Below are 22,193 nucleotides of genomic sequence, written 5' to 3' on the forward strand. Positions count from 1 at the left end.
TATGGGGGAAATCATGGTTTCAGATGTTTTTTTCCTTTTTAAAAATTTCATTTCAAGTTAGTTAACATACAGTGCAGTCTTGGTTTCGGGAGTAGAACCCATCTCTTACATATGACATCCGGTGCTCATCCTAACAAGTGCCCTCCTTAATGACCATCACCCATTTAACCCATCCCGCAATCACCTCCCCTCCATCAACCCTCAGTTTGTTCTCTTGTATTTTAAGAGTCTCTAATGGTTTACCTCCCTCTCTGTTTTTATCTTATTTCAAATGTTTTATGACCACATCTACTACAATGAAACCTCTATTTTTTTAATGTTCAGGTATTTAAAACTAAATATAAATATGTATATTTAGTAATCTTTAAAAAATGTTTCTTAATGTTTATTATTTTTGAGAGAGAGAGAGAGAAACAGAGCACAAGAGGGGAAGGGACAGAGAGAAAGGGAGACATAGAATCTGAAGCAGGCTCCTGGCACTGAGCTGTCAGCATAGAGTCTGATGTGGGGCTTGAGCTCACGAACTGTGAGATCATGACCTGAGCCGAAGTCAGACACTTAACTGACTGAGCCACTCAGGTACCCCATATTTAGTAATCTTTTAAGACAAATTCAACCTTACACTTCCTGCTTGAAATTCTTAAATAACTCCTCACCGTGTTTAGGATAAAGTGCTCCTAAGACCCTAAGTGATCTGACCGTAGCCTACTTTACCAGTTTTAACCTTCCCAAACATCTCTGTGTTAATCATTTTTCTGTTTTCCCTCTGATCCATTCCTTTGGTCTACATCAAAATGGGACGGAAAGAATGCATTCCAGGGCTCCCATATTGGCTGGATTTCACTTAGGTTTGACCTACTGAAAGCACTGGTGGGAGATGAAGGGTGGGAGGGTGTTTTTTCCTCTCCCACCACTCTGCCTCAGATGGTGTTCCAGAAATGGCTGTGTTTTCTATGTCTCCTATGACTATAGCCCCTGTTAGGCTGTGGTGTCCTCTGTAGCCCTATTCTTGCCTGGCAGTAACCTTTCCTAATTTTTAGGGGAACATTAATGGGTTGTCTGTTGCATTGCAATTTGAATAGATTTTACAGACTTTTATTGAGGGGACATTTTAAAGTGGACTGGTTAACAAGTAAGAACAAAAATGGACTTAAGTAAAATTTATAAGTGAGGAATATGTTGCCTCCAAATCTAAATAGATCCAGTAAGTTGTTCGGCTTTCCTTAAAGCAGCGGTACCAGTAAGGTGAGAAGTTGGTTCCTTGATCAAACAGTGCCCAGAAATGTCATCGAAGTGGTAGAGCCTTGAATCTTATGGGGAACAATGGCTCAGCCCTAACTGGAAAAGTGCTATGACAAATGTTTATATATCCTGTATGAGTGTTTCCTTTGAATCTCCTCAGAGGAGGATGTAATCAGTGTGATGTCATACTTGTCATACTTGTGTTCCTGAAGAAAATTGAATGCAGTTAAGATTTTGCCTGCAAAGACTGAGTGTGATGGCAGGGCTGTTGAAATACCCCATGGGAAGGCAATTATTGTGTTCATTTAAAGGTGAAGGTTAGTTTCAACTGGGATTCTGTCAAAATAGGTACAGAAGAGAACATACTAGCCAAATTTATAACAGAATAATACTTTTCAATTGCTGATTGGATGGACTCAGTAGGGTAAATATTTGGTATGGGACTTTAACTGAGGGTATCATGGCATTAAGGTTATTGGTAAACCACTGTTAGGTACCATTTATTTTCATCAGGTTAGAGTGAGCACTGGCCAAATTGGGTTATTAAAGAGGGAGACAGTAGGAACAATGATCCTTTCTTTCAGTAAGTCTTGTGTAATGGCTCTTTATTCGTGTAAACCTTGTTTCAAAATATAGTGAACTATCTGAAGTATTTTAACCAGGTGGAAGGGAGGTGTGGAGAAGGTCTATGGGATCCCATTTTGTGAAACCAATTGTAAGTGCCGAATAGTTCATTTCATTCACATTTACTGCTTGTGTCAGGGTGTCTATGCCCACTATGGGATATTTTAGGGCAATGAGTGCTATGACCATGGGGAATTTAGGTAAGGTAATAGTGCTTATGGTTAAAGTAAAGCATACCTATTTGTCCTGTATTTATGTCTCATAACTTTCCTAAGGATATAGGGGTATCTTAGTATCTCACACCTATCAGAATGACTAATATTAACAACTCAGAAAACAACAGATGTTGGCAGGGATGTGGAGAAAGGGGAACACTTTTGCACTGCTGGTGGGAATGCAAACTGGTGCAGCTACTCTGGAAAACAGTATGGAGGTTCCTCAAAAAATTAAAAATAGAAGTACCCTGTGACCCAGCAATTGCACTACTAGGTATTTTTATCCAAAGGATACAAAAATGCTGGTTCAGAGGGGCACATGCAACCCAATGTTTATAGCAGCACTATCAACAATAGCCAAAGTATGGAAAGAGCCCAAATGTCTATCAACTGATGAATGGATAAAAAAGATGTGGTATATATATACAATGGAATATTACTCAGTCATCAAAAAGAATGAAATCTTGCCATTTGCAACAACGTGGATAGAACTAGAATGTATTATGCTAAGTGAAATAAGTCAGAGAAAGATAAATATATGATTTTACTTATATGTGAAAAGAGAAAAAAAGAATAGGGGTATCTTGTTTAAATTTTTGTAACTTAGCCCAGTATTAAGGCCATAAAAATTTGCCAGTGGAGACCAGTGAACCACCAGAGAGGTATAGGGGCGATTGTTCCCAGATAGTGCCCATTGCCCCTGGGAGATACTTAAGTTGCTAGCAGTGGCATGAGAATCACAGAGGTCTGGAGGCAAGTTGCTGTACATCTGGTGTGGCCTGGCACTGGGGACCTTGTAGCTTCCTCATAGTCTGCTATAATGAAAGTTATAACTCTTCAGGGGTTATGTTCCAAATTAAATGATTTGGGAAACCCAGAGTTTAGAGTCTCCAATATCAGGCCCTTTGATGGGATCTTGGTTTGGGGGAGGTTGGTTGCCTGGACATCCTTTCTGATGACCATTGCTTCCTTTATAATTCTTATTCTCTCAATTGTTTTCTTGATAGACAAACATTTATTTGGGTTTCATCCTGTTCATCAATAGCAACTAATAACTCTAGGCCATCTAATGCCTTCTTAATAGTGGCAGCCTGGCTAATAAGGGGAAATAAGTTAAGGGGAAGTAAGGCTGTTTGATAATTTGGAGGTGCCCTTCTTAAGGAAAATTGTCAACATCAAAAGGTTCTGTATGGGACTACTTAGGGCCTCTGGTGCATTGGGATTTTCAATAACAATAAATCCATTGCACCATGCCAATTTTCCTCAATAGCTGTTGTCCTTCCTCCAAGGTTTTCCAACAATGGAAGGCATGAGCATTTGCAATGATGGCAAGTGGGATGGGCTATTTTCCATGCCATGAACACCCAGTGGATGAGAGGAAAGACAGGGAGATGCATTATTATAGGTCCATTTTGATAGATTAAATGGGTTTCTTAACAAGTTACTAATTTCTGGATCATGAGATATGCCTGCTAATTGGCACATCTCAATAAATGTTAAAATTAATTCTGAACTAGTCTTCCAGAGGTGTAAAAGCCAATTGATTCCCCTTTCATCTTCCCATTGAATAAGTTCTTTTAGTAAATTTTGGGTTTACAATCAGGTCAAATCATGGACTTCTGTTTTAATTTCTATTTGTTCCTGAAAAAAAAAATTTTTTTTTTTTTTTTTTTTTTTGAGTGGTGATGAAGAAGACTTCAGGGGAGGTCTTGCCGTGTCTTATATTTAAGCTTCTCCACCCAGGGAGTCCCAGTCAATGTCATCAGGGTCAGGAATTCGACCCTTCCCCCCCACCATAACCTCACTCCACAATACCATCTTTTGTAGCCCAGTGGGGTTGGAATGGCCACTTAGCATTCTGATAGGTGGTAGCACTCAGAGTCTTTGGTGATCACTTTTTCAATTTTCCAGTAAAGTGTAGTTTCCTCTGGCCCCTTTGGGGAAATTTGGGTGAAGCATTCTGGTCCACTTTCATTAGGGTTTTGCCTTGAGGCATCAGGCATATACTGCTGAGAATCAGGATATATGTGTGTGTGTGTGTGTGTGTGTGTGTGTGTGTGTGTGTGTGTGTGTGTAATAGAAACAAAGTGGCAACAACAGCAGTGACACTTTCAGTCTCACAGAGTCCTGGCCAACCAGGTTCCCTATGGAGCTTGCACCTCACGTAAAGTTGCTCTCCTTCATATGAGTGACCATCCAATGGCACATACATTGCACAGGGTATCAGTTCGTTCCTGAGTATTCCATAGAAGTGGAGTGGTACCCACAAAGAACAGTCACTGGGCAAGAGTCCTTCCCTGAGCCTTGAGTCAGTCAGTCCTGGCTTATGGTGAAACCAAGATATGTGATTCAGTCTGAGACAGACATATAGATGTGGGCCATAGCACACTACGCAGGGTGACTTTAAAGAGGGCACTAGTCCTATTTAGGGACTCTTCTTTCTAAATGTCACATATTGAAGTCTCTGACTTAGACCAACTGGATTTAGAACCACCTCAATCGGACTCACAGCTCAGAATACAAGCTCCCCAGCCAGCCATGGCACAGCTCAAGGAGCACACTGGCCAGCAGGCAGCAACCGCAAGTGCACACCCACCAAGAGGCAGCTGAGCTGGTTAGCAAGCTAATACCAAGAGAAGGATTCCCAGGTAGCAGTGGTCATTGCCCAGGCCGTCCTGCTTACAGTGTCTGTTGTCTCACAGTTGTCTGTGGAGGGTGAGGTCAGCTCTTCACAAAAAATTTGTCGGGGCATCAAGACTGATGATGCCACACCTGCTCTGAGAGAATATGAAAATAACTCATTACTTTTGAGTTGAGGCTTTCTGGGGTGAGCAGGGCACACACCAAGCTGGTCTGAAATGGCTTGAGCGAAACAAGAGGCTGGTGGCATGGGTTTTTATTGTGGTTAGCAGCGGGCAGGAGTAGAGTGAGTATTTCTGTGCACAGCAGGGCTTGTGTGGTTTGAACTTCTCTGCTGGCAGTCAGGGAGAGAGCACTAGGGTTTTCTCATCAGTTTGCCCAAATGTGGGGCAAGAGGGAAAGAGAGAGGGGTGGGGTCTGTCAGATGTACAAAATGGAGTCAGAGTCTTTAGTACACTGATACAAAATGTTTAGCAAATTTTAATTTTGGCTTACAAGCTCGAATTGTATCATTGGCAGCTGAGTGTTGTCAGGTGTTTTCCAAGAGGTGGCAGTCTCATTTTGTTTGCTTTTGACAAAGTGCAGTCTGAATAACTATAGTTTGTTAGTCATTCTTTCAAGAAAAAAAACGATGTTCTGTGGAAAAAGTAGCCGGTGCAGCTTGCAACTCAGTCGCACCAGTGCTTTTCCTGGACATGCCTACACTACTTGGGTACGTGGCACAAGTGCTTTAAGCTTACTTCCCATTTCCTCATGCAGACCATACAAAGGCACTGTCTCAGGCATCAAGATTTAATAAAGTTAATCCTGTTTATTGCTTCATCAAGGAAATTTGTAGAGAAACCATTTTCTTTTGCCGCAAGTGTGTGGCTGTGAACGACACAGTGACTACTGGCGCAGTTTGGTGGCACAGCCTTGATTCAGGTTTAGGCACTAGCAGTTTTACCCAGTGTTGCCTTTGCACCATCAGTGAAAATATCAACTCAGTGTAAAAAGTAACTATTAGTATATCTTAGTATTATTATGAACATTGTTTTGGCCTCATAGCCCCGCTGAAAGTATCTCAGGGACCACATCTTCCAGATGTTTGCGTCCCACACTTTGAAAACTGCTGTCCAGGGTCAACATCAAGTGGCAAGGAAGGACCTTGGCCCTCCTTGAGGCCATACTGTAAGGGTGCTACTACAAGGGGGTGATGAATTAGGACCAATAATTCAACCTATGGTATCTTATCATTCTCAGCTTGTCTCTCACCAAATTCACTCTCTTAATTTACATTATGTTCTAGACTTTGTTGGGGACATCAGTAATAAATAATGAATAAGATTTGGCTCCTGACATGTTTCAAGATCACTACAGACTAGACACACTGCAATAAGCCATCATAAAGCACTTAATCATCAATAGATCTTGTGATAGAAGTACATACTAGATGCTAAGGGAGTGCAGTAACTAAATCCTTACATTGGGTTCAGAAAAGACTTATGTGAGGACGTTTAGGCTGAATCTTCAAGAATAGTAGCAGTAATTCAGGTGGGAAAAAGAAAATAGGAGCTTTCAGTTAAGGAAGTGACAAGTTAATGACATGAAGGCCACAGAGTAAAACCTGCTGACATTACTTCAAAGCCAGCTGCAACTCTGGGCTTCTATGACTATCTCAGTGACCACTTCATTCACCCCAGATCACAACCTGAGCCTTATTCTCATCTCTGCCTTTTCCTTTTTAGCCATTCATTCATTCATTCATTCATTTCTTTCATTCATCAACTTTGTATCAAGTACCTATTAGAAATTTTTGGAGAGTTTCATCTTACTCACAGGTGGGGCTCAAAAGTCTAACGTGGAGAAGGTAGAAAATTACATGGAGTCACAGTTACCTCTAAAAATTCCTTAGAGTATCAATAAAGTACAATATATATGGATTTACAAAGACTTGATTTGGGGGTACATGTTGCATGTAAGAAGGGATCTTTGAACATTAGATGTACATAGGGAGTTGAGACAAAGTGAAGGAATCATATTCATAACTTCTGTCTGGTTCACGCTCACTCCCTGAAACACAACCACTGAAAGGAGGAGCAGGCAGATGAGTCTGCACATTTTATTTATTTTATTTTATTTGTCACCTTTTTTTCAAAAAATTAAATTCAAATGAGTTAACGTAGAGTATAGTATTGGTTTCAGGAGTAGAATTCAGTGATTCATCATTTACCTACAATACCCAGTGCTCATCCCAACAAGTGCCCTCCTTAATGCCCATCACCCATTTAGCCCATCCCCCTACCCACCTTTCCTCCAGCAACCCTCAGTTTGTTCTCAGTATTTAAAAGTCTCTTATGGTTTACCTCCCTCACCCCCATTTTTATCTTATTTTATTTTTCCTTCCCTTCCCCTGTGTTCGTCTGTTTTGTTTCTTAAATTCCACATATGAGTGAAATCATATGATATTTGTCTTTCTATGATTGACTTATTTTGCTTAGCATAATACACTCTACTTCCATCCACATGGTTGCAAATGGAAAGACTTCATTCTTTTTGATGGCTGAGTCATATTCTATTGTGTGTGTGTGTGTGTGTGTGTGTGTGTGTGTGTATACACCATATTTTCTTTATCAATTCATCAGTCAATGGATATTTGGGCTCTTTCCAAAACTTGGCTATTGTTGATAGTGTTGCTATAAACATTGGGGTGCATGTGTCTCTTTGAATCAGCATTTTTATATCCTTTAGATAAGTACCTAGTAGTGTAATTGCTGGGTCATAGGGTAGGTCTATTTTTAATTTTTTAAAATATTTATTTTTGAGAGAGAGCAAGAGCGAGAGAGTGAGAGAGCGAGAGAGAGCGAGTCAGTCGGGGAGGAGCAGAGAGAGAGGGAGACACAGAATCTGAAGCAGGCTCCAGGCTCTGAGCTGTCAGCACAGACCCTGATGTGGGGCTTGAACTCACAAACTGTGAGATCATGACCTGAGGTGAAGTTGGATGCTCAACTGACTGAACCACCCAGGTGCCCCTATTTTAAATTTTTTGAGGAACCTCCGTGCTGTTTTCCAGAGTAGCTGCACCAGTTCACATTCCAACCAAGAGTGCACAAGTGTTCCCCTTTCTCTGCATCCCTGCCAACATCTGTTGTTGCTTGAGTTGTTAATGTTAGTCATTCTGACAGGTGTGAAGTGGTATCTCATTGTGGTTTTGGTTTGTGTTTCCCTGATTATGAGTGATGTTGAGCAGCTTTTCATGTGTCTGTTAACCATCTGGATGTCTTTGGAAAAGTGTCTGTTCATGTCTTCTGTCCATTTCTTCACTGGATTATTTGTCTTTTGGGTGTTGACTTTGATAAGTTCTTTATAGATTTTGGATACTAACCCTTTATCTGATATGTCATTTGCAAATATCTTCTCCCATTCTATCAGTTGCCTTTTAGTTTTGTTGATGGTTTTCTTTCCCGTGCAGAGGTTTTATTTTTTTTTATTAAAAAAATTATTTTTAATGTTTTATTTATTTTTAAGACAGAGACAGAGCATGAGTGAGGATGGGGCAGATAGAGAGAGGGAGACACAGTATCTGAAGCAGGCTCCAGGCTCTGAGCTGTCAGTGCAGAGCCCGACGTGGGGCTTGAACTCACAAACTGTGAGATCATGACCTGAGCCGAAGTCAGACGCTCAACCAACTGAGCCACCCGTGTGCCCCAGAAGGTTTTATCTTGATAAGGTCCCAATAGTTCATTTTTGCTTTTATTTCCCTTGCCTCTGGAGACATGTCTAATGAAAATTTGCTGCAGCTGAGGTCAAAGAGGTTGCTGTTTTCTCCTCTAGGATTTTGATGGTTTCCTGTCTCACATTTAGGTCTTTCATCCATTTTGAATTTATTTTTGTGTATGGTGTAAGAAAGTGGTCCAGTTTCATTCTTCTGCATGTCACTGTCCAGTTTTCTCAGCACCATTTGCTGAAGAAATGGTCTTTTTTCCATTTGCTATTCTTTCCTGCTTTGTCGAAGATAAGTTGGCCATACGTATGTGGGTCCATTTCTAGGTTCTGTATTCTGTTCCACTGATCTATGTGTCTGTTTTTGCACCAGTACCATACTGTCTTGATGAATACAGCTTTGTAATACAGCTTCAAGTCTGGCATTGTGATGCCTACAGCTTTGTTGTTGTTGTTTTTTCCTTTTTTTTAGTAAAAAAAAATTCTAAGTTTATATATTTATTTTGAGAGAGAGAGACAGCATGAGTGGGGGAGGGGAAGAGAAAGAAGGAAAGAGAGAGAGAGAGTCCCAAGCAGGCTCTGTACTGTCAGGACATAGCCCGACATGGGGCTCAAACTCAAGAAACCGTTAGATCGTGACCTGAGCCCAAAGCGAGAGTTGGATGCTTAACTGACTGAGCCACCCAGGCACTCCTCATTTTTTTTTTTTTTTTTTTTTGTTTTTTCAACATTGCCTTGGTTATTCAGGGTCTTTTCTGGGTCCAGTCAAACTTTAGACTTGTTTCTTCTGGTTATGTGAAGAATACTGGTGATATTTTGATAGGGATTGCATTGAATGCATGGACTGCTTTGGGTAGTATTGACATTTTAACAAAATTTGTCTTCCAATCCATGAGCATGGAAGGTTTACCATTGCTTTGTGTGTTATTACATTTATTTCATAAGCTTTCTATAGGTTTCAGTGTACAGGTCTTTGACCTCTTTGGTTAGGTTTATTTCTAGGTATCTTGTAGGTTTTGGTGCAATTGCAAATGGGATCGATTCCTTGATTTCTCTTTCTCCTGCTTCATTATTGGTATACAGAAATGCCACAGATTTCTATACATTGATTTTATATTCTGCAAGTTTGCTGAATTAATGCATCATTTCTTGCAGTTTTTTGACAGAGTCTTCCAGGTTTTCCACATAGAGTATCATGTCATCTGTGAAGAGTGAAAGTTTGACGTCTTCCTTACTAATCTGTATGCCTCTGATTCCTTTTCGTTATCTGATTGATGAGGCTAGGACTTCCAGGACTATGTTGAACAACAGTGGTCAGAGTGGACATCCCTGTCGTGTTCTGGACCTTAGGAGGAAAGCTCTCAGTTTTTCCCCATTGAGGATTATATTAGTTGTGTCTTTTGTATATGGCCTTCATGATGTTCAGGCTATCCCAACCTTTTGAGGGTTTTTATCAAGAAAGAATGCTGTGTTTTGCCAAATGCTTTTTTCTGGCTCTATTGAGAGGATCATGTAGTTCTTATCCTTTCTTTTATTAATGTGATGTATCTTGTTTCTTGATTTGTGGATATTGAGCCACCCCTGCAGCAAGGGAATAAAGCCCACTTGATTGTGGTGAATAATTCTTTTAATGTAATGTTGGATTCAATTTGCTAGTGTCTTGTTGAGAAGTTTTGTATCCATGTTCATCAGGGAAATTGGTCTGGAGTTCTCTTTCTTAGTGGGGTCTTTGGTGTTGGAATCAAGGTAATGCTGGTCTCAGAATGAGTTTGGAAGTTTTCCTTCCATTTCTATTTTTTTGGAACAGCTTCAAAAGAATAGGTATTAAATCTTCTTTAAATGTTTGATAGAATTCCCCTGGAAGCCATCTGGCCCTGTTCTCTTGTTTGTTGGGAGATTTTTGGTTACTGATTCAATTTCTTTGCTGGTTATGGGTCTGTTCAAATTTTCTGTTTCTTCCTGTTTCAGTTTTGGTAGTTTATATATTTCTAGGAATTTATAGATTGCTCCACTTGTTGGCATATAACTGCTCATAACATTCTCTTATTATTGTTGGTATTTCTGCAGTGTTGGTTGTGATCTCTCCTCTTTCATTTGTGATTTTATTTATTTACATCCTTTCCTTTTTCTTTTTGGTAAGTCTTGCTAGGGGTTTATCAATTTTGTTAATTCTTTCAAAGAACCAGCTCCTAGTTTTGTTGATCTGTTCTGCTGTTTCTGTTTGTTTGTTTGTTTGTTTGATCTATGTAATTGATTTCTGCTGATTAGAGCAGATTTCACTTCTCTGCTGGTTTTGGGCTTTATTTGCCGTTCTTTTTCTAGCTCCTTTCGGTGTTAGATTAGGTTGTGTAGTTTAGACATTATGTCCTTCTTTAGGAAGGCCTTGATTGCTAAATACCTCCCTCTTATGACTGCCTTTGCTGCATGTCATAGGTTTTGGACTGTTGTGTTTTCATTTTCATTGGTTTTCATGTACTCTTCTATTTCCTCTTTAATGTCTTGGTTAATCCATACATTCTTTAGTGGAATGTTGTTTAACCTCCAAGTATTTGTGGTCTTTCCAAATTTTTTTGTAGTTGATTTCAAGTTTCATAGCTTTGTGGTTTGATACTATGCGAGGTATGATCTTGATCATTTTGTACTTGTTGAGGGCTGATTTGTGATCTGTTCTGGAGAGCAAATTATATGTGATCTATTCTGGAGAATATTCCATGTACACTTAAGAAAAATGTGTATTCTACTTTAGGATTAAGTGTTCTGAACATATCTGTTAAGTCCATCTGGTCCAGTGTGTCATTCAAAACCATTGTTTCCTTGTTGATTTTCTGTTGGATGATGTGTCCATTGTTGTATGTGGGGTGTTAATGCTATTGTATTATTAATGAGTTTCTTTATTTTTGTTACTAACTGATTTATATAATTCAGTCCTCCCAAGTTGGGGCATAAATATTTACATTTGTTAGATCTTCTTGGTGGAAGACACTTTAATTATTGTATAATGCCCTTCTTCATCTCTTGTTACAATCTTTGTGTTAAAATCTAGTTTATCTGGGGGTGCCTGGGTGACTCAGTTGAGCATCCGACTTTGGCTCAGGTCATGATCTCACAGTTCGTGGGTTTGAGCCCTGCATCGGGCTCTGTGCTGACAGCTTGGAGCCTGGAGCCTGCTTTGGATTCTGTGTCTCCCTCTCTCTGCCCCTCCCCTTCTCATGCTCTGTCTCTCTCTGTCTCTGAAAAATAAATAAATATAAAATCTAGTTTATCTGATTAAGTATGGCTACTCTGGCTTTCTTTTGACGTCAATTATTAGCATGATAGATGGTTCTCCATCCCCTCACTTTCAATCTGCATGTGTCTTTGGGTCTAAAACGAGTCTCTTATAGCAGCATATAAATTGATTTTGTTTGTTTTTTTTTTCCTTATCCATTCTGATATCCTATGTCTTTTGATTAGAGCATTTAATACGTTTACATTTAGAGTGATCATTGAAAGATGAATTTAGGGCCATTGTGTTACCTGTAGAGTTGGTGTTTCTGATAATGCTCTCTGGTCCTTTCTAGTGTCTGTTGCTTTTGGTCTTTTTTTTTTTTTTTTCTCCACTGCAGAGTTCCCCTTACAGTTTCTTGTAGGGCTGGGTTAGTGGTCATGAACTCCTTTAGTTTTTGTTTGTCTGGGAAACTCTTTATCTGTGTTTCTATTTTGAATGACAGCCTTGCTAGATAGAGTATTCTTGGCTGCATGTTTTACCAATTGAGCACTTTGAATATATCTTGCCACTCCTTTCTGGCCTGCCAAGTTTCTGTGGAGAGATCTGCTGTGAACCTGATCTGTCTTCCCTTGTAGGTTAAGGGAATTTTTTCCCTTGCTGCTTTCATGATTCTTTCCTTGTCTGTGTATCTTGTGAATTTGACTATGATATGTTTGGCAATGGCTGGATTTTGTTGAATTTAATGGGAATTCTCTGTACCTCTTGGATTTTGGTCTGTGTCCTTCCTCATATTAGGGAAGTTTTCAGTTATAATTTGCTCACATAAACCTTCTGCCCCCTTTTCTCTCTCTTCATCTTCTGGGACTCCTATGATACAAATGTTATTATGTTTTAATAAATTGCTGAGTTCTCTAAGTCCGTATTCATGACCCCTGACCTTTGTTTCCCTCTTCTTCTCAGCTTCATTATTTTCCAGAATTTTATCTTCTATTTTTTTTTTTTTTAATTTTTTTTTCAACGTTTTTAATTTATTTTTGGGACAGAGAGAGACAGAGCATGAACGGGGGAGGGGCAGAGAGAGAGGGAGACACAGAATCGGAAACAGGCTCCAGGCTCCGAGCCATCAGCCCAGAGCCTGACGCGGGGCTCGAACTCACGGACTGCGAGATCGTGACCTGGCTGAAGTCGGACGCCTAACCGACTGCGCCACCCAGGCGCCCCAACTTCTAATTGCTAATTCTCTCCTCTGCCTTGTCCATCCTCGTTTTTATGGCCTCCATTTGGGTTTACATCTTGGTTATAACATTTTTAATTTCATCATGATTAGATTTCAGTTTTTTAATGCCTGTAGAAAGGGAATCACTGGTATCTTCTATGCTTTTTTCAAGCCCAGCTAGTATCCTTGTAATCATTGTTTTAAATTCTAGTTCAGACATCATACTTACATCTGCATTGATTAAATCCCTGGCCATCATTTCTTCCTGTTCTTTCTTTTGAGGTGAATTTCTCTGTCTTGTCATTTTGGAGGAAGAAAAATAAAATAATAATAGAATGAAACAAAAATTGAAAAATTAAAAAAAAATCAATAAAGGAAGCTAGATCCTAGGTGTATTTTGGCCTGCTTGTTAAGAGAAGCTTGATAGAAAAAAGAGAAAAGAGAGAAAAAAAATGAAAAAGTAATTAAAAAAATAAAATAACATAAAAAATTTTCTTCTTTCTGTATCCAAGAAACAAAAGAAAAGAAAAACAACAAAATGAAGAAACAAGTGAACAAACAAACAAACAAACAAAACAAAACAAATGAAGCTAGGTCCAGTTTCCCCTAGAGCTGAAACTTTGCAGCAGTTTATGGTCAGTAGACTAAGCTCTGGAAGGGAATTGTGCTGGTGTTCTGGGGGAGGGGCCTGCTGCTGTTTCTCAGGCTGACTTGCCTTAGTGGAGATTTGCCTGGAGGGCACAAAGGTGCAGGGCTTGGTGTAAGGGTTCCATTCTCTACTTGGTGGTGCTCTTTAACTCACTGGGGTTGATCAGTGCTGGCTGGCTAATGGTGCAAATGGCTTCCCCCTGCTCTCTATTCTCCCAACCAGGAAGTTCTCAGCCTCACTGATGTGATCAGTCACCGCTCCTGTTTCCCCTGCTTCTGTCAGCTCCTGCCTTCTCCCATCTGTATCTGAGCTACCCACCTACCAGGCAGCACCTCCCTCTAGAGTTTTATCTCAGGTGCAGCTGTGTTTCAAAACCCCACACTAAAGAGACCCTTGTGGCTTGGACTCAAAGTGATCCCCTGAGGGAGGGTCTGGTGATGCTGTGGCCAGAGTTGGCCTGTTCCAGGAAATGGTCGCCCCACCGTACAGCGGCAGCCACTCAGAGTTTATGGTAAATCGCAACACACAGCCAGTGCCAGGGTTTGCTGCCCTTAGCTGGCATCTTTGTTTCTATATGGGTGATCATGGCTTTATGGTTCCTGCTGGGTCTTTTGCCTGGAGAGGCCATATCACCTCTACCAAATATACTCTAAGCAGGAGAACCTATTCTCACATGACCCAGGGCATCCTCAGACTGCACTCTCTGCTCCCAGGGCTCCCCCTGCTTCCTTGCCAGAGCACCACCAGGTGCTGACCTCTGACACTTCAGACTCTGCTCCACTGTTTATCAAAAAACTGGCTGTATAGAAACCTTCTCCATTTTCCTTGTCAATGATTTTGGGGAAGAGTTTTCTTGCGTAGTCCCCTGCGTGTGTTTTTGCTCTTTCTCTCTAGCTGCTTTCAGGGAGAAAGCTTTCTTGTGCAAACCTGATACCCCGCTCTCTTTCCCCCTCTGTCTTTCTCCTCTTCACAAAGACAGCTCCCACACCTCTTGGGCACCATCTCTTCTCTTTCCCAGTTCACCTCTCCATGCCATGTACCTGCTGCATTCTTTCCCCCAAATTATGCAGATTTTTTTGTTAATCCTCAGATGGATTTCCTAGGTGTTCAAAATGGTTTGATGTTGATCTAGCTGTATTCAAGGGACAAGACAAGCCCAGGGTATCTTTACTACTCCACCGTCTTAGCTCCTCCTCTAAAAAAAAGGTTTTTTTTTTAAATAATAAAATAGAATAAAGTAGATCAAATTATGCAGATTGTTCTGTTAATCCTCAGATCAATTTCCTAGGTGTTCGAAATGATTTGATGTTGATCTAGCTGTTTTCAAGGGACAAGACAAGCCCAGGGTCCCCTTACTACTCCAGCATCTTAGCTCCTCCTCTTAAAAAAGTTTTTATTTTTTAAGAATAATAAAATAGAATGAAGAAAATAAAATAGAATAAAAAATTTGCTCTTTCTGACAAGGTCTCTCGCTCAAATTATGCAGATTGTTGTGTTAACCCTCAGATCAATTTCCTAGGTGTTCAAAATGGTGTGATGTTGATCTAGCTGTGTTCAAAGGATGAGACAAGCTCAGGGTCTCCATACTATTCTGGTATCTTAACTCCTCCAAGTCTGCACATTTTCAATTTCTCTTCCCTCTCATGTGTACATACACACTCCCATAGGTGAATCTGTATAGATGAAAGGCATGTACCAGACTCCCTTCTATTCTGTCCCTGGTCATGTTGGCATTTATCACTTCCTTTATGCCACTGCTGTCACAACCCTGCTTTGGGTTCCCGGATAGCTGTTAGAGTTCTGGATAGCTGGACTTCCACTCTAGTTTCTGCATGCTTCCATCCATTCTTGGCAGTAGAGTCATGAAGCTCCTAAAACCTCCTTGATTTAAAGCCTTCCATATGTTCTTCCATTGCCAAGTGGACACTCAGCACAGAAAACTTTGTAATTTTTTTTTTTTTATCTCCCTGACTTTACCTCTCACAAAGAATGTGAGGTCTTTGAGTGTAAAATCATTTCTTCTACCCTTTGTATCATCACAAACTCTTCCCATTGTGGGCCCCCCATTAATTCTGGTCCTTTTCATTTCTGGAGAAGATGACATTGAAATGTACATCTTGCCCACTGCATGCAAATCGATGCTTACTTGGTTTTGTTTATTTGTTTCTTTCTGTGTCTGCACAGTTTCTCCCTACATCTGCCTTAAGATAATTATCTGACAACGATTACTCACTTTATGAGCTCTACTTCTAGGAACCTAAAGCTGTCAATCATTTATCTTTTGCAGATCTGTTTTTCAAACCTGATTCTCATAAAGTCCCTAAAGCAAGTAGAACCAGTTTATAAGCATTTACAAGGTTGCTCTCCTGCATGGAAGTAATTGCTCCCTGCTGAGTTCCTTCTGACTGGAAGGACTGTGTGTGGAATGGAACCCCATATGCTTTTCCACATGGCTTATCCAGGTGTGTGAAAGAACAGAGGGCACTGAGGAGTGGGAGTATAATACATGTCTCTTGTTATTGGGGCCCAGCTTCTTTCTAAGAAGAATTCTGGGTAGCTTCGAAAGAAAAAGAAATTAACCATAAAAAAAAGGCAAAGAGGAAAAAAAAGTTCAACCTTATAAGATGCAAAAAAGTTATGAATAAATGCATACCATGAAAACCTCTACACTTGTAAAGGCGGGTGTGTGTTTGCTCCTGGCTGGCTGGCAATACCCTGCAATTAGAGCTACCCTAGAGTCATGGTGCCTTGAGCTTAAAACATGTCATCAATGGACAGAAGCACAGTTCCTATTATTGACAGAGAGAACTTCTCCTAAAGATTTCCATAAAGAATCTCTATAGTAAGCAGTGTCCTCAACAATGTTTTTACAATAGATGCAGTAGAGGGTTTCTTAAGGCTCTCTCTTATAAAGTCTCCAGATATAGCCCTAGGGAGGAGGACATCTTGGAGAAAAGAGGCTTCTTTCAAGCCTGGATGGTGGAGGGGGTAGTCCTGAACTAGATCAAGATAGGGCTGACAGGGCTGGGTGAGGCATGGTGGGGACAGGGTAGGGCTAGGCCAGGCAGGGCTTGTGAGCAGAACATAAACTGGATTGAGCAGGGCTTAGTTTGGCAAGGCAGAATTGGGCAGGAACAGACAGCACTGGGCAGAGCAAAGCATGGCTCTGCTGTGCCGAACTGGTCTGGGCAAGGTCTGGACAGGGCAGAAGTCATCAGAACTGGGCAGGACTCAGCAGGACTGGGCTGGGCTCCTAGGACTGGACAAGACTGGACAGGTCTGGGCAGGGAACAAAGCATAGCTGGACAAGGTCTTGGACTCTGGACGGAAGTTGCTGAAGGAAAGAGAATGTTCTTTGTTCCCAGCAGTCCCTGGAAACTGCAATCCCAGAACTCATCCTCTCTGCATATTAGGAGCCTGCCTGCCCTGTTTTCATTGTGAACTGTGAACCCAGGCAAGGGTAGCATAGACTCAAGAGGCCTCCTCTGAGGATACTGGCTCAATTATTATCCACTGAACAAAGGAATGTCTTCCTGGTTGGAAAAGACCATTGGGATCTAATGTGTTCTCTGCCTGGAAGGCCCGTTTTCATGGAAAACTCCTTGTTCTTCAATACCTAGTGCAAATGGCACTTATGCCTCAGTTTTGCAAATCTTGGTCTCTTCACCTACATCCACCTTTGAGGACCAGTAATTTGTATCTGTGTCATTCCTGGTGCTGGTTAAAATTCCGTCCTTTCTCTCCTGCTCATTCATTATCATGAGTAAGAGTGATGTCACTTGATTCAGTCTCTAATTTGGCACACCTAATGTTAGTAACAAACTGTTAATAAGGACACCTGTAATAGGTGCTGCTTTCATAGGCTAAGTTAGATTTGACTGCAGAATCAGGGAATAGAGTTGGAAGTGTTATTAAGAGGTCTTGTTAGGAAACTGAGACCCAGAGTAGATAATTCATTTATAGAAGTTACCCAGAGAACTCAGGGGAGAACTGAGGCACACTTTTCCTGACTCTTGGTCTGATGTTTCCCCCTGCAGGATTTTCAAAACAGGTGGCTTTATATCTCAGAGCACTTGGGGCTAATGGCTCTGAAAGCAAGATTCTCTAAATGTGGGTCAGTAATTCTTAGGATTTGGGGATTTGTAGAAATTTCTCTGGAATGTCACTGCTCAACCTGGACTTATGACCCTCTTCTCCTTGGTCCCATGGTATTTCCAAGGGGCTTTCTCTCTCTCTCTCTCTCTGTCTCTGTCTCTGTCTCTCTCCTTTTTAAAATGGTTTTGCTAGGGGCTATAGGAGTCCTTGAAGTTGAGTGAGAATCACAAAGAAACACATTCAGATCAGCCTGGTGGAAAGAGGACAGACCTGGGATTCATAGTTAGAGTGAATCAGTTACCATTCCTGAGTCCCAGTTTTCTGGTGTGTAAATTGGAGCTGAGATTATTTACCTCATAGGACCGTCACAAGGAGTGCAAGAGATTATAAATGCAAAATACCTAGCACAAAGTAGGTGTTCACTAGACACTTTTTTTTTTTTGCCTTTTTCCTTAAAGGAGCCCTCAGGTGCCATTTATTAGAGCCTGTTCCTGCCTGAGAGGCAGTTCAGAACAGCACGCTTAGGGGTATGGACTCTGAAGTTGACACCAGTCCTACTTCAGATGTTTGCTGCCACTTACAGGCTGTGTGAACTTGCCTAGGTGAACCTCGGTTTCCACATTGTCCCTCCTTTATAGAATGAATCATTGTGAAGATCAAATGAAAAACTGCATGCAAACAGTTTAGCAGTTCAGTGCTTAGTACCAATCAATGTTGGCCATTACTGGCAGTATTATTATGCATTAAAACACTGCAGACCAATGTCAGTGAGAATCATCCAAAGGCTGAAGCTCCTTGTGGCTGACTAGCAGCTTCCCCTTGGATCCAGCTTTCCAGCCAGGCCTGCTAAACCCTGCAGACACCTCCTCTCTGGGCTTGACCCTCTAGCCATTATGAAAATGGAGAGGCCTTGTGGCAGCTTCCTCTTCCTGGATGTGGCCAGTCCCAGGCCTACAGATCCCTTAGAAGCATGTCTGAAAACTGTGTATCACAGTTGTCACAGATATAACAGTATCACAGTGGTTAAACCAAATGCAGGGGTCCTCCCTCCTCCCCATCCCCCCATGCTGGACCTCCCCACCAGGACTGCTGCTATAGCTCTGGGTCTAGGACTGCCCTCTGCCCTTCACCCCAACCCCTGATGTGATTGCAGATTCTCCCAACCAGGACCTGCCTGACCCAGGGTTTGATGCTTTACTCAGATTCACATTTAATGAGCATAGAAAGCAGTGGACTCTGTCCTGAGGGGCTCATGAGGGAAAGGAGCAGTCCTCCCCCAGCCCTAGACCTAGAGCTATATGTTGTGCACTACCTTCTACCCTTTCCTCCTCTCAAACTTGGCCATTCCAGCAGGCCCTTTAGGGGCACCTCTACTGGGCTGGTTCCCCCAACCTCAGTGGTTGGATCTCCCCCTGAGGCAGGGGTGTGTGGTTGGGCCCCAAAGGATGATATGATTGGAGAGCCACTGACAGAGCTGAGCCACAGGGCAAGAAGAGCCCCTGCAAGAGCCGCCCCCTTGGCCCATCCAGTCCCAGAGAGGAAGGTCTTATGCCTGGCTGGGTCCCTGGGGTCTTGGGAGTGACTTTAAAAGAGGGCCTCTCCAGGGGCCTAAGGGACATGGTGAGGTGAAACCACTGCCTTGGAAACCATTTTTAATGTGTTATATATGTATTATGTTGACTTACACAGTATACTGTGGGGTCAGCAGGGCACATCTCCATCCCCAGTTTATGGATGGGGGAATTGAGGCCTAGACAAGATGAATGGAGTGCCTGAGGCTGCCAAGTGAAACAGGCAGGGCTAACACTAGGACCAGAATTTTGAGGTCTTTTGACTTGGGTCAGTGCTCTTTGTAAGGGAGCCAGCTGCTCTAGGCAGGTCCACCAGAGGTCCTTGGCTCCTGGGGAGGGTCCTCAGAGAGGTCCTAAAAGGCAGCTGGGCCCAGATGTCCGCATCTGTGATGTGAGTGCTGGGCCTGATGCATGGGGGAGCAAAAAGCCAGCTGGCTGGGCTGGTCAGGTACTCCACAGAGCCCGCTTCATCCTCTGAAGGATGGGTACAAAGAGGGCTGGCCCCCAGATATCCTGGGACTACTGAGAATAAACTGAATGATGAGGGAGAAAGTGTTTTATAAATGGTAAAAAGTCATGAAACGAGTAGCATAATTTACCCTGAGGCAAGGAGCAAGGTTAAGAAAACTCATAGAGGAAAACAAGGTAAGAAGAGAGGAGAGTGTTAGAATAGGGCTGGTTTTCTTTGCTCATCTCCTTCTGTCTTCCACCTGCAAGCTGTCTACTGTATCTGTGTGGGAGGTTCTGACATGTTTTATTTGACCCAGAAACCCCAAGACTAGCTTTGAGATGAAAATGACTGTATGAGGCAAAACTCCAATGTGTGTCCCTAACTTTCCCTGCATTTTAGATTTTAAGCATGCTATTATATTGATGTTTTAAATACCACTCTCTGTACTCCCAAGAATACAAATTAGATATTCTTCTGTTTGACACGATGCATTAAAAGAAAAAAAAATTTAATTCGATGTGCTAATGTAATTTGCAGATAGATAACACTTAAAAATCACATCCTAAAAATGTCAGACTTACCTTGAACAAGTCTTAGTGGGGATATATGGCAAAGCGGAGGGAATAAATGCATCATATAGAAAGCTGTAAAATATAGAAACCTTAATCAACTGTGAGTGTACGTTTAGGCTTCAATAAAGGAGAATAATTATATGTGATTGAATAATTATTTTAAATATAGATATAATTGGGATTACCTCTTGGCTCACACAGAATACTGTAAAACATGACTTTTATGCAGCATTTTGTCATCACTTCCCATTATTCCTCATAGAATATTTTTGGAGGAAGAAAGAGCTTTGCCGGTGACTGCAAAGACCTAAGGGAATAGGTCAGCATCATTAACCCTTGCATGAATGATGAACTGAAGCCTGGAGACCTTAAGTAACTCACCCAAGGTCATGCTGTCAATCAACATAGGGAATTGTGTAGCTCAAGTGCCCTGATTTCTGAGCTTGTGCATTGGTCTATAATGTTTAATTTTTTTTAATGTTTATTTTTGAGAGACAGAGAGGCAGAGTGCGAGTGCGGGAGGGGCAGAGAGAGGGAGACACAGAATTTGAAGCAGGCTCCAGGCTCTGAGCTGTCAGCACAGAGCCTGACATGGGGCTCGAACCCACGGGACTGCGAGATTATGACCTGAGCTGAAGTCAGACGCTTAACCAACTGAGCCACCCAGGCGCCCCGAGGTCTATAATGTTTAAATGCTGCTATTAACTAGTAGTTTTTGTTAGGGATGTCATCTGGTGCTATAGTTTCCTTTAAAAAGAAATCTTCTTAAATCTCATTTATAGAGCTCAATATGTTTTCCCTTCCCATTGGTTTCAGATTCTGTTGTAAGGAGACCCAGTGTTCTGCAAATATGACTTCACCCCAGAACATATGAGTGGATGGTGATAGAGAGGACTAAGGATGGGGAGTGGTAGTGGATCAGCAGGGCCTTCGTCCTCAGTCCCCCTTATTCAGAACTGCTCCACTATTTGTCATAAAGAATGGATTTCAGAGAAAAGAAATGTTTTGAAAAGAGGATTCCACTGCCAAAAAAAGAATATGAGGATACCACTGAGAGGAAACCATCCCCCTACGATTGTCAGGCCCAGGTTATGGAGGTCCAGGGTGGGTAGTGGAGGGCGGGGCACCTGCTGTTTCCACATGAAGGCAGGGAGGGAGGCCTGACAAGAATGGGACTACACGTGTTCTCCTTCCAGGTGTGAATCTGGAGGAGCCAGGAAGCACCTGCCTTTCCCAGCTGCTCTGGGAGGTTCTGTTTGGCTCTGGGAATCTGGAGCAGCAGCCAAGGACTGCCTCAGAAAGGAACAGGCTGTTTTCTGAAAATAGGACATTTGGTGTCTTTAAAGGCAGTATACTCCCAGCTTCCCACGTGGTGCATTCACTTTGAAAGGGAGCAAGATTATAGAGATGTTCAGGGCTGAATGGAAGGTTCAGAGACATACAGCATCAAGCAGTCCCAAACTCCATGTTTATGGGCCCAAATCCTTTCATCTTAGGATCTCAAAGCACCTTACCTGGCATTAAGGATGATTACTTCAGCTCTGTAGAGAGAAAACAGAGACAGGAGAAAGAACAGAGCCTGCAGGATGAGATAGTGAGGGGAGGGTAAATTGCGAATAAATCCTTGAAATGCTGTTGGAAATTTGATAGGATTTATTTCCCCCTTTTCCCCACCTCATGGAGCTTGGAACTAAAAGAAGGGCGGTTATGTGCATTTGGATCTGAATTTCATTTTTCATTCCTCAAAATATTGCCAATGAAATAATCCTAAAGTAAGGTTTCGATTATTATTAAGAAACCTGAAAAGGAGGTGCATTCCATCCTTTGAATAGGTCCTGAAATAAAAGAATAAAAAACATACTGTGCTTCATTGTTTGGTCACCAATTCTAATCCCATAATTTATTGATAAGGCATCAGCAAAAGATCCAGCAGATATACCCGTGAGGATAAAGCACCAAATCTGAAATATATAAAAGTGAAAGCTCAGGGGCACCTGGGTGGCTCAGT

Source organism: Panthera tigris, chromosome A3 (assembly GCF_018350195.1).
Source record: "Panthera tigris isolate Pti1 chromosome A3, P.tigris_Pti1_mat1.1, whole genome shotgun sequence".
Classification (NCBI taxonomy): Eukaryota; Metazoa; Chordata; class Mammalia; order Carnivora; family Felidae; genus Panthera; species Panthera tigris.